Source organism: Olea europaea, chromosome 2 (assembly GCF_002742605.1).
Source record: "Olea europaea var. sylvestris chromosome 2, O_europaea_v1, whole genome shotgun sequence".
Taxonomy (NCBI): domain Eukaryota; kingdom Viridiplantae; phylum Streptophyta; class Magnoliopsida; order Lamiales; family Oleaceae; genus Olea; species Olea europaea.
In genome coordinates, this window is record NC_036238.1 from 19,156,076 (window position 1) to 19,168,058 (window position 11,983).

Below are 11,983 nucleotides of genomic sequence, written 5' to 3' on the forward strand. Positions count from 1 at the left end.
ATTCGAAATAAGGTTTGCATGGAAGAACCAGCACATGCATACACCGAACGCTTGGATTGTCAATTTTTAGGCCCATTAGCATATTTTGAAAAGCTCGTGATGATTTGAAATGAGGTTGGAATGCTTGGATTGTTAGTTTTCAAAAAAATTGGCATAACTTTCGCATAAGATGTCCATTTTGGGGCAATAGCCACATTTCGGAAAGCTCGCGATGATGCGGAACGAGGTTCATGTAGAAGAACCGGTACTTGCGTACACGGATCGGTTGGATTGTCTATTTTCAAAAAATTGGCATCACTTTTGCATACAGTGTCCATTTACGGCCCACAGCCACATTTCAAAAAGCTCACGATGATTAAGAAAGAGGTTCGCGTGGACGAACTGGCATTGGCATATAGAGAATGCTTGGATCGTCAATTTTCGAAAAAATTGGCATTACTTTCTCATATGGCGTCTGTTTTGGGCCCATAACCACATTTTGGAAACTTTGTAACGATTCGAAACCAGGTTTTCGTGGAAGAAGCGGCACTTGCATACATGGAATGCTTGGATTGTTAATTTTGAAAAAAATTGGCATTAGTTTCGTATACAATAGCCGTTTTGGGCCAATAAACACATTTTGGAAAGTTCGGGACGATTTGGAACATGGTTCGCATTGAAGAACAGGTACTTGTGTACACGGAAATATTGGATTGTTATTGTTTGAAAAAATTGGCATGACTTTTGCATACGGAGTCTGTTTTAGGCCATAACCACATTTCGAAAAGCTCGTGACGATTCAGAATGAGGTTTGCGTGGAAGAACAAGCACTTGCGTACAAAAAACGATGGGATTGTCAGTGTTCGAAAAAATTAGCATAACTTTTACATACGTGTCCGTTTTGATCCCATAAACACATTTCAAAAAGCTTGGAACAATTCAGAACGAGGTTCATGTGGAAGAACAGGTACTTGCGTACACGGAATGATTGGATTGTCTGCGTTGAAAAAATTGGCATAACTTTCGCATACGGTGCCAATTTTGGGCCCATAACCAAATTTCGAAAAGCTCGTGATGATTCGAAATAACATTCATCTGGAAGAATCGGGACGTGCCTACAAGGAATGCTTGGATTGTCAGTTTTCAAAAAAATTGGCATAACTTTCGCATACGGTGTCAATTTTGGTCCCATAACCACATTTTGGAAAGCTCGCGACGATTAAGAACGAGGTTTGAGTGGAGGAATCGGCACTTACGTACACGAAATGCTTGAATTGTCAGTGTTTGAAAAAATTGGCATAACCTTTACATACGGAGTTCGTTTTGGGCCCATTACCACATTTCAGAAAGCTTGCGATGATTCAAAATGAGGTTCGTGTGGAAGAATAGGCACTTGGGTACACGGAACGATTGGATTGTCTGTGTTGAAAAAATTGGGATAACTTTTGCATAAGGTGTCCGTTATAGGCCCATAACCACATTTTAGAGAGCTCGCGACGAATTGAAACGAGGTTCATGTGGAAGAACAGGAACTTGCATACACGGAATGATTGAATTGTCATTGTTTGAAAAAATTGGCATAACTTTCACATACGGTGTCCATTATGGGCCTATAACCACATTTCGAAAAGCTCGCGACGATTAAGATCGAGGTACGCGTGGATGAATAATCCATTTACGTACGTGGAATGCTTGGATTGTCAATTTTCAAAAAATTGGCATAACTTACACATATTGTGTTTGTTTTAGGCCCATAAACACATTTTGGAAAGCTCGTGACGATTAAGAAAGAGGTTCGCATGGAAGAACTAGCACTTGCGTACACGAAATGCTTAGTTTAGAAGTTTTCAAAAAAATTGGCATAACTTTTGCATACGTTGTCGGTTTCGGGACCATAACCACATTTCAGAAAGCTCGCGACGATTCTAAACGAGGTTCACGTGGAAGAACTGGTACTTACTTACACAAAATGCATGGATTATCAGTTTAAAAAAAATGGCATAACTTTCACATACGTTGTCCTTTTTGGCCCATAACCACATTTCAGAAAGCTCACAACTATTCAGAACGAGGTTTACGTGAAAGAACAGGCACTTGCGTACATGGAATGATTGGATTGTTAGTGTAGAAAAAATTTGCAAAACTTTCGCATACGCCGTCTATTTTGGGCCCATAACCACCTTTCGGAGAGCTCGCGATGATTCGAAATGAGGTTCACGTGGAATAATAGGAACTTACGTACAAAAAATGATTGGATTGTAATTGTTTGAAAAAAATTGGTATAACTTTCACATAAGGTGTCCATTTTGGGCCCATTACCACATTTTGGAGAGCTCACAATGATTCGGAACGAGGTTCACATGGAAGAACAGGAAATTGCGTACATGAAATGATTTGATTGTCATTGTTTGTTTGAAAAAATTGGCATAACTTTTGCGTACGGTGTCCGTTTTGGGCCCATAACCACATTTCGAAGAGCTCGCGATGTTTCGGAACGAGGTTTACGTGGAAGAATAAGAACTTGCATACACGAAATGATTGGATTGTCATTGTTTGAAAAAATTTGCATAACTTATATGGTGTCTGTTTTGGGCCCAAAACCACATTTCGAAAAGCTCACGACGTTTAAGAATGAGGTTCGCGTGGAAAAACTGACACTTGCGTACATAGAACGCTAGGATTGTTAGTTTTCAAAAAAATTGACTTAACTTTCACATACGGTGTTTGTTTTGGGCCCACAAACACATTTCGAAAAGCTCGTGATGACTAAGAACGAGGTTCGCATGGAAGAACCAACACTTGCGTACATGAAACGCTTGGTTTAAAAGTTTTCAAAAAAATTGGCATAACTTTCGCATACGTTGTTCTTTTTGGGGCCATAACCACATTTCGAAAAGTTCACGATGATTCAAGGTGTTCGAAAAAACAAGCACTTGGGTACATAAAATGATTGGATTGTCAGTGTTCGAAAAAATTAGCGTAACTTTTGCATACGGAGTATGTTTAGGCCCATAACCACATTTTGGAAAGCTCGCGATGATTCAGACCGAGTTTCATGCGGAAGAATAGGCACTTGCATACACAGAATGCTTGGTAATTTTCGAAAAAATTGGCAAAGCTTTCTAATACGGTGTCTATTTTGGGCCCAAGTCCATATTTTGGAAAGCTCACAACGATTTGGAACGAGGTTCTGGTAGAAGATTAGGACCTTGCGTACAAGGAACGGTTGAATTGTCAGTTTTCAAAAAAATTAGCATAACTTTTGTATGCGATGCCGTTTTCAGCCCATAACCACATTTTGAAAAGCTTGCAACGATTCGGAATGAGTTTTGCAAGGAAGAATAGTCACTTGCATACACAGAACACTTGGATTGTAAGTTTTCAAAAAAATTGGCAAAGCTTTCGCATACGGTGTTGGTTTTGGGCCCATAACCATATTTCAGAAAGCTCGCGACAATTCGGAATGAGGTTTGCATGGAAGAATAAACAGTTGCGTACACAGAACGATTGGATTGTCAGTGTTAGAAAAAATTGGCATAACTTTCGCATACGGAGTCCATTTTGGACTGATATCCACATTTCGAAAAGTGCACGATGATTTGGAACGAGGTTCGCGTGGAAGAATAGGCACTTGCGTACTCGGAATGATTGGATTGTCAGTGTTGAAAAGATTGGCATAACTTTCGCATATAGTGTCTGTTTTGGGCACGAAACCACATTTCGAAAAGCTCTCGATGACTTCGAATGAGGATCGCGTGGAAAAATAGGCACTTGCATACACGGAATGATTGGATTGTTAATGTTTGAGAAAATTACCATAACTTTCACATACGGTGTCCATTTTGGGCCCTTGACCACATTTCAGAAAGCTTAGGATGATTTAGAAAGAGGTTCGTGAGGAAGAACGAGCACTTATGTACACGGAACGCTTGGATTAAAAGTTTTCAAAAAAATTGGCATAAGTTTTGCATATGGTGTCCGTTTTCGACCCATAACCAGTTTCGAAAAGCTTGCGACGATTCGGAATGAGGTTCACATGGAAGAACAGTCACTTGCATATACGTACGCTTGGATTGTAAGTTTTCGAAAAAATTGGCATAGCTTTCACATACGGTGTTCGTGTTGGGCCTATAATCGTATTTCAAAAAGCTCGTGTTGATTCAGAATGAGGTTTACACGAAAGAACAAGCAGTTACGTACACGAAACGATTGGATTGTCAGTGTTAGAAAAAATTAGCATAACTTTCACATACGAAGTCCGTTTTGGGCCGATATCCACATTTCGAAAAGCTCTCGACGATTCAGAACGAGGTTCGTGTGGAAAGATAGGCACTTGCATACACGGAACGTTTGGATTGTTAGTGTTGAAAAAATTGGCATAACTTTCGCATATGGTGTTCGTTTTGTACAGATAACCACATTTTGGAAAGCTCTCGACGATTCGAAATGAGGATCGCGTGGAAAAATAGGCACTTGCATACACGGAATGATTGAATTGTTAGTGTTTGAGAAAATTGGTATAAATTTCGCATATTGTGTCCATTATGTGCCCATGATCACATTTCAGAAAGCTTAGGACGATTCAAAAAGCGGTTAGTGAGGAAGAACCAGTACTTACGTACACGGAATTCTTGGAATAAAAGTTTTCAAAAAAATTGGCATAACTTTTGCATACGGTGTCTATTTTCGGCCTATAACCACATTTTGAAAAGCTCACAAAGATTTGGAACGAGATTCGCATGGAAGAATAGTCACTTGCATACACAGAACGCATGGATTGCAAGTTTTCGAAAAAATTGGCATAGCTTTTGCATATGGTGTTCGTTTTGGGCCCATAACCATATTTCAGAAAGCTCACAATGATTCGAAAGGAGGTTTACGAGAAAGAACAAGCAGTTATGTACACAGAACGATTAGATTGTGAGTGTTAGAAAAAATTGGCATAACTTTCACATACGAGTCCATTTGGACCGATATCCACATTTTGGAAAGCGTGCTATGATTCGGAACAAGGTTCATGTGGAAGAACAGGCACTTGCATACTCAGAATGATTGGATTGTCAGTGTTGAAAAAATTGGCATAACTTTTGCATACGGTGTCCATTTTGGGCACATAACCACATTTCGGAAAGCTCTCGACGATTCGAAATGAGGATCACGTGGAAAAATAGGCACTTGCATACATGGAATGATTGGATTGTTAATGTTTGAGAAAATTAGCATAACTTTTGCATACGATGTCCGTTTTGGGCCCATGACCTCATTTGAGAAAGCTTAGGACGATTCAGAACGAGGTTCGTGAGGATGAACCAGCACTTGCGCACACGGAACGCTTGGATTAAAAGTTTTTGAAAAAATTGGCATAACTTTTGCATACAGTGTCCATTTTTGGCTCATAACCACATTTTGAAAAGCTCACGACGATTCGGAACAAGTTTTGCATGGAGGAATAGTCACTTGCATATACGGACACTTGGATTGTAAGTTTTCGAAAAAATTGGCAAAGCTTTCACAAACGGTGTTCGTGTTGGGTCCATAACCATATTTCGAAAAGCTCACATCGATTCGGAATGAGGTTTATGTGGAAGAAAGTTACGTACACAGAACGATTGGATTGTCAGTGTTAGAAGAAATTAGCATAACTTTCGCATACGGAGCCCCTTTTTGGCCGATATCCACATTTCAAAAAGCGCACGATGATTCAAAATGAGGTTCATGTGGAAGAACAGGTACTTGCTTACACGGAATGATTGGATTGTCAGTGTTGAAAAAATTAGCATAACTTTCGCATACAGTGTCCGTTTTGGGCACATAACAACATTTCAAAAAGCTCTCAATGATTCGGAACAAGGATCACGTGGAAGAGCAGGCACTTGCATGCACGAAATGATTGGATTGTTAGTGTTTGAGAAAATTGGCATAACTTTCACATACGGTGTCTGTTTTGGGCCCGTATCTACATTTTAGAAAGTTGAGGATGATTTGGAACGCGGTTCGTGAGGAAGAACCAGCACTTGCGTGCATGAAACGCTTGGATTAAACGTTTTAGGAAAAATTGGTATTACTTTCACATACGTTGTCCATTTTTGGGCCATAACCACATTTTAGAAAGCTAGTGATGATTCATAACGAGGTTCGCGTGGAAGAACCGACACTTGCACACACGAATCACTTGGATTGTTAGTTTTCGAAAAAATTGGCTTAGCTTTCACATACGGTGTTTGTTTTGGGCTCATAAACACATTTCAGAGAGATCGTGACGACTAAGAATGAGGTTCTATGGAAGAACCAACACTTGCGTACACAGAACACTTGGTTTAAAAGTTTTCAAAAAAATTGGCATAACTTTCACATAAGTTGTCCGTTTCGGGACCATAACCACATTTTAGAAAGCTCGCGACGGTTCAAAAAAAGGTTTGTGTGGAAGGACAAGCACTTGGCTACACGGAATTATTGGATTGTCAGTGTTCGAAAAAATTGGCATAACTTTCACATACGAAGTTCGTTTGGGCCCATAACTACATTTCGAAAAGCTCACGATGATTCGGATCGAGTGTCATGTGGAAGAATAGGCACTTGCGTACACGGAATGCTTGGCTATTTTTTAAAAAATTGGCAAACCTTTCGCATACGGTGTCCATTTTGGGCCCATATCCATATTTCGGAAAGCTCGCAACGATTTGGAACAAGGTTCACGTGGAAGAATAGGCCCTTGCATAAAGGAATGCTTGAATTGTCAGTTTTCAAAAAAATTGGCATAACTTTTGCATATGGTGTCTGTTTTCGGCCCATAACCACATTTCAAAAAGCTCGTGATGATCCAAAATGAGGTTCGCATGGAAGAACAGTCACTTGTTTACACAAAATGCTTGGATTGTAAGTTTTTGAAAAAATTGGCATAGCTTTTACATATGGTGTTCTTTTTGGGCCCATAACCATATTTCAAAAAGCTCGCTACAATTTGGAATGAGGTTTGCATGGAAGAACAAAGAGTTACGTACACAGAACGATTGGATTGTCAGTGTTAGAAAAAATTGGCATAACTTTCGCATACAGAGTCCATTTTGGATCGATATCCACATTTCGGAAAGCGCCAGATGATTTGTAACGAGGTTCGCGTGGAAGAATGGGCACATGCATACTAAAAATGATTGGATTGTCAGTGTTGAAAAAATTTGCATAACTTTCACATACGGTGTCCATTTTGGGCACATAACCAAATTTCGGAAAGCTCTTGATGATTCAAAATGAGGATCGCGTGGAAAAATGGGAACTTGCATACAAGAAATGATTGGATTGTTAGTATTTGAGAAAATCAGCATAACTTTCGCATATAGTGTCCATTTTGGGCCATGACCTCATTTGAGAAAGCTTAGGATGATTCAGAACAAAGTTCGTGAGGAAGAACCAGTACTTGCGTACATGAACGCTTGGATTAAAAGTTTTTAAAAAAATTGGCATAACTTTTGCATACGGTGTCCGTTTTTGGCCAATAACCACATTTCAAAAAGCTCACGACAATTTGGAGTGAGGTTTGCATGGAAGAATAGTCACTTGCATATATGGACGCTTGGATTGTAAGTTATCAAAAAAATTGGCAAAGCTTTCGCATATGGTGTTCATGTTGGGCCCATAACCATATTTCGAAAAGCTCGAGTCAATTCGAAACGAGGTTTGCACTGAAGAACAAGCAGTTACATACACGGAATGATTGGATTGTCAGTGTTAGAAAAAATTGGCATAACTTCCACATACGGAGTCCGTTTTGGGCCGATATCCATATTTCGAAAAGTGCGCGATGATTCGAAATGAGGTTTACGTGGAAAAAAAGGTACTTGTGTACACGGAATGATTGGATTATCGGTGTTGAAAAAATTGGCTTAACTTCCACATACAGTGTCCACTTTGCGTAGATAACCACATTTTGGAAAGCTCTCGACGATTCGAAATGAGGATCACGTGGAAGAATAAGTACTTGCATACACAGAATGATTGGGTTGTTAGTGTTTGAGAAAATTGGCATAACTTTCGTATACGGTGTCCGTTTTGGACCATGACAACATTTCAGAAAGCTCAGGATGATTCGAAAAGAGGTTCGTGAGAAAGAACCAGCACTAGCATACATGCAATGCTTGGTTTAAAAGTTTTTGAAAAAATTGGCATAACTTATGCATACGGTGTCCGTTTTCGGCCCATAACCACATTTCAAAAAGATCATGAAGATTTGGAATGAGGTTCGCATGAAAGAATAGTCACTTGCGTACATAGAACGCTAGGTTTGTAAGTTTTCGAAAAAATTGGCATAGCTTTCGCATACAGTGTTCATTTTGGGCCCATAACCATATTCGAAAAGCTCGCGACGATTCAAAACGAGGTTTACGTGGAAGAACAGGCAGTTACGTACACGGATCGATTGGATTGTTAGTGTTAGAAAAAATTAGCATAACTTTGGCATATGGAGTCCGTTTTGGGCTGATATCCACATTTCGGAAAAGGTCGCATGGAAGAATAGACACCTGCATACATGGAACGATTGGATTGTCAGTGTTGAAAAAATTGGCATAACTTTTGCATACAGTGTCTGTTTTGGGCACATAACAACATTTCAGAAAGCTCTCTACGATTCGGAATGAGGATCGCTTGGAAGAATAGGCACTTGCGTACATGGAATGATTAGATTGTTAGTGTTTGAGAAAATTGGCATAACTTTTCCCATATGGTGTCCGTTTTGGACCCATAACCACCTTTCGGAAAGTTGAGGACAATTTGGAATGAGGTTCGTGAGGAAGAACCAGCACTTGCGCACACAAAACGCTTGGATTAAACGTTTTCGAAAAAATTGGCATAACTTTCGCATATGTTGACCATTCTGTTCCCATAACCACATTTCAAAAATTCGAGATGATTCAGATCGAGGTTTGCATGGAAGAATAATCACTTGCGTACACTGAATGCTTAGATTGTCAATTTTTGAAAAAATTGGCATAGGTTTCACATACGGTGTCCGTTTTGGGCCCATAACCATATTTCGGAAAGCTCGCCACAATTTGGAAAGAGGTTCACATGGATGAATAGGCACTTGCGTACACAGAACGCTTGGATTGTTAGTTTTTGAAAAAATAGGCATAACTTTAGCATACAGCATCCATTTTGGTCTCACAACCACATTTCGGAAAGCTCGTGACGATTAAGAATGATGATCACGTGGAAGAACCGGCACTTGTGTACATGGAATGCTTGGATTGCCATTTTTGAAAAAATTGGCATAACTTTTGCATACGATGTTTGATTTGGGCCCATAAACACATTTCGAAAAGTTAGCTATGATTAACAATGAGGTTCGCATGGAAGAACTGACACTTGTGAACATGGAATGGTTAGATTGTCAGTTTTCTAAAAAATTAGCATAACTTTCGCATACAGTGTCCATTTTAGCCCAATAACCACATTTAGGAAAGCTTGTGACAATTCGGAACGAGGTTCATGTGGAAGAACCGGCACTTGCGTACAAGGAATGCCTGGATTGTTAGTTTTTGAAAAAAATGGCATAACTTTCGCATTCGGTGTCCGTTTTGGGCCCATAACCACATTTAGAAAAGTTTGCAAAGACTCGGAACAAGATTCGCATTGACGAAAAGGCACTTGTAAACACGGAAAGCTTGGATTGTCAGTTTTCAAAAAAATTGGCAAAACTTTCACATACGTTGTCCGTTTTGGGCCCATAACCACATTTCGAAAAGCTCGCGACAATTCAAAATGCAGTTCCTGTGGAAGAATGGGTACTTGTATACACGGGATGCTTTGTTTGTCAGTTTTCAAAAGAATTGGCATAACTTCCACATAGGGTGTCCGTTTTGGATCCATAACCACATTTAGGAAAGCTGACGACAATGTGGAACGTGATTCACGTGGAAGAACTGATACTTGTGCACACAGAATGCTTGAATTGTCACTTTTCAAAAAAATTGGCATAACTTTCGCATACGGTGTCCATTTTGGCCCAACGACCACATTTCGAAAAGCTCACGACGATTTGAAATGAGGTTTAAATAGAAGATTCGACACTTGCATACATGAAATGCTTGGATTGTCAGTTTTCAAAAAAATTGCCATAACTTTCGCATACAGTGTCCGTGTTGGGGCCATAACCACATTTCAGAAAGCTCATGACAATTCGGAACGAGGTTCGCGTAGAAGAACCAGAACATACGTACACCGAATGCTTGGATGGTCAATTTTTGAAAAAAATTGGCATAACTTTCACATACGAAGTCCGTTTGGGCCCATAACCATAATTTGGAAAGCTCGTGATGATTCCAAACGAGGTTTGTGTGGAAGAATAGGCACTTGCATACACGGAACGCTTAGATTGTTGGTTTCCAAAAAAATTAGCATAACTTTCGCATACAGTGTCTATTTTGGGGCAATAACCACATTTTGGAAAGCTCACAACGATTCGGACCGAGGTTCATGTGGAAGAATCGGCCTTTACGTGCACGAATCTCTTGGACTGTATGTTTTCAAAAAAATTGGCATTACTTTTGCATACGGTGTCCATTTTGGGCCCACAACCGCATTTCGAAAAGCTCATGACAATTAAGAAAGAGTTTTGCGTGGACGAACCGGCACTAGCATACAGGGAGCGCTTGGATTGTCAGTCTTTGAAAAATTAGCATTACTTTCGTATACGGTGTCCGTTTTAGGCCCATAACCACATTTCGGAAAGCTTTTAACGATTTGGAACGAGGTTTTCATGGAAGAACTGGCACTTGCGTATCTAGAATGCTTGGATTATTAATTTTTGAAAAAATTGGCATAACTTTCGCGTCAGTGTCCATTTTGGGCCGATAACCACATTTTTGAAAGCTCGCGACAATTCAGAACAAGGTTCGCATGGAAGAATAGGCACTTGTGTACACGAAAAGATTGGATTGTCAGTGTTTGAAAAAATTGGCATGACTTTTGCATATGGAGTGCGTTTTGGGTCCATAACCACATTTCGAAAAGCTCATGATGATTCAGAACGAGGTTTACGTGGAAGAACAAACACTTGCGTACACAAAATGATTGGATTGTCAGTGTTCAAAAAAATTGGCATAACTTTTGTACAGTTTTGATCCCATAATCACATTTCGAGAAGCTCACGGCAATTTGGAGCGAGCTTCGCGTGGAAGAACTAGTACTTGCATACACGAAACCATTGGATTGTCAGTGTTGAAAAAATTGGCATAACTTTTGTATACGGTATCCGTTTTGGGCCCATAACCACATTTTGAAAATCTCGCGATGATTAAGAATGAGGTTCATATGGAAGAACTGGCACTTATGTACACGAAATGCTTAGATTGTCAATTTTCAAAAAATTGGAATAACTTTCGCATACGATGTCCATTTTGGTCTGATGACCACATTTCGAAAAGCTCGCAACGATTTGAAATAACGTTCGCATGAAAGAACTAACACTTATGTACACGGAACACTTGGATTGTCAGTTTTCGAAAAAATTGGTATAACTTTCGCATATGGTGTCTGTTTTGGTCTGATAACCACATTTCGAAAAGCACGCAACAATTCGAAATGAGGTTCACATGAAAGAACCGACACTTGCATACACGGAACACTTAGATTGTCAGTTTTCAAAAAAAATTGGCATAACTTTCGGATATGGTGTTCGTTTTGGGCCCATAACCACATTTCAGAAAGCTCGCAATGATTCGAAATGAGGTTCACATGAAAGAACTGGCACTTGCATACACAAAATGCTTGGATTGTCAGTTTTTGAAAAATTTGGCATAACTTTAGAATATGTTGTCCATTTTTGGCCCACAACCACATTTCAGAAAGCTGGCGACGATTCGAAGCGAGGTTCATGTGAAAGAACAGTCACTTGCGTACACGGAATGCTTGGATTATTAGTTTTTGAAAAAATTGGCATAGCTTTCGCATACGGTGTCCGTTTTGGTCCCATAACGATATTTTGGAAAGCTCGCGATGATTCGGAATG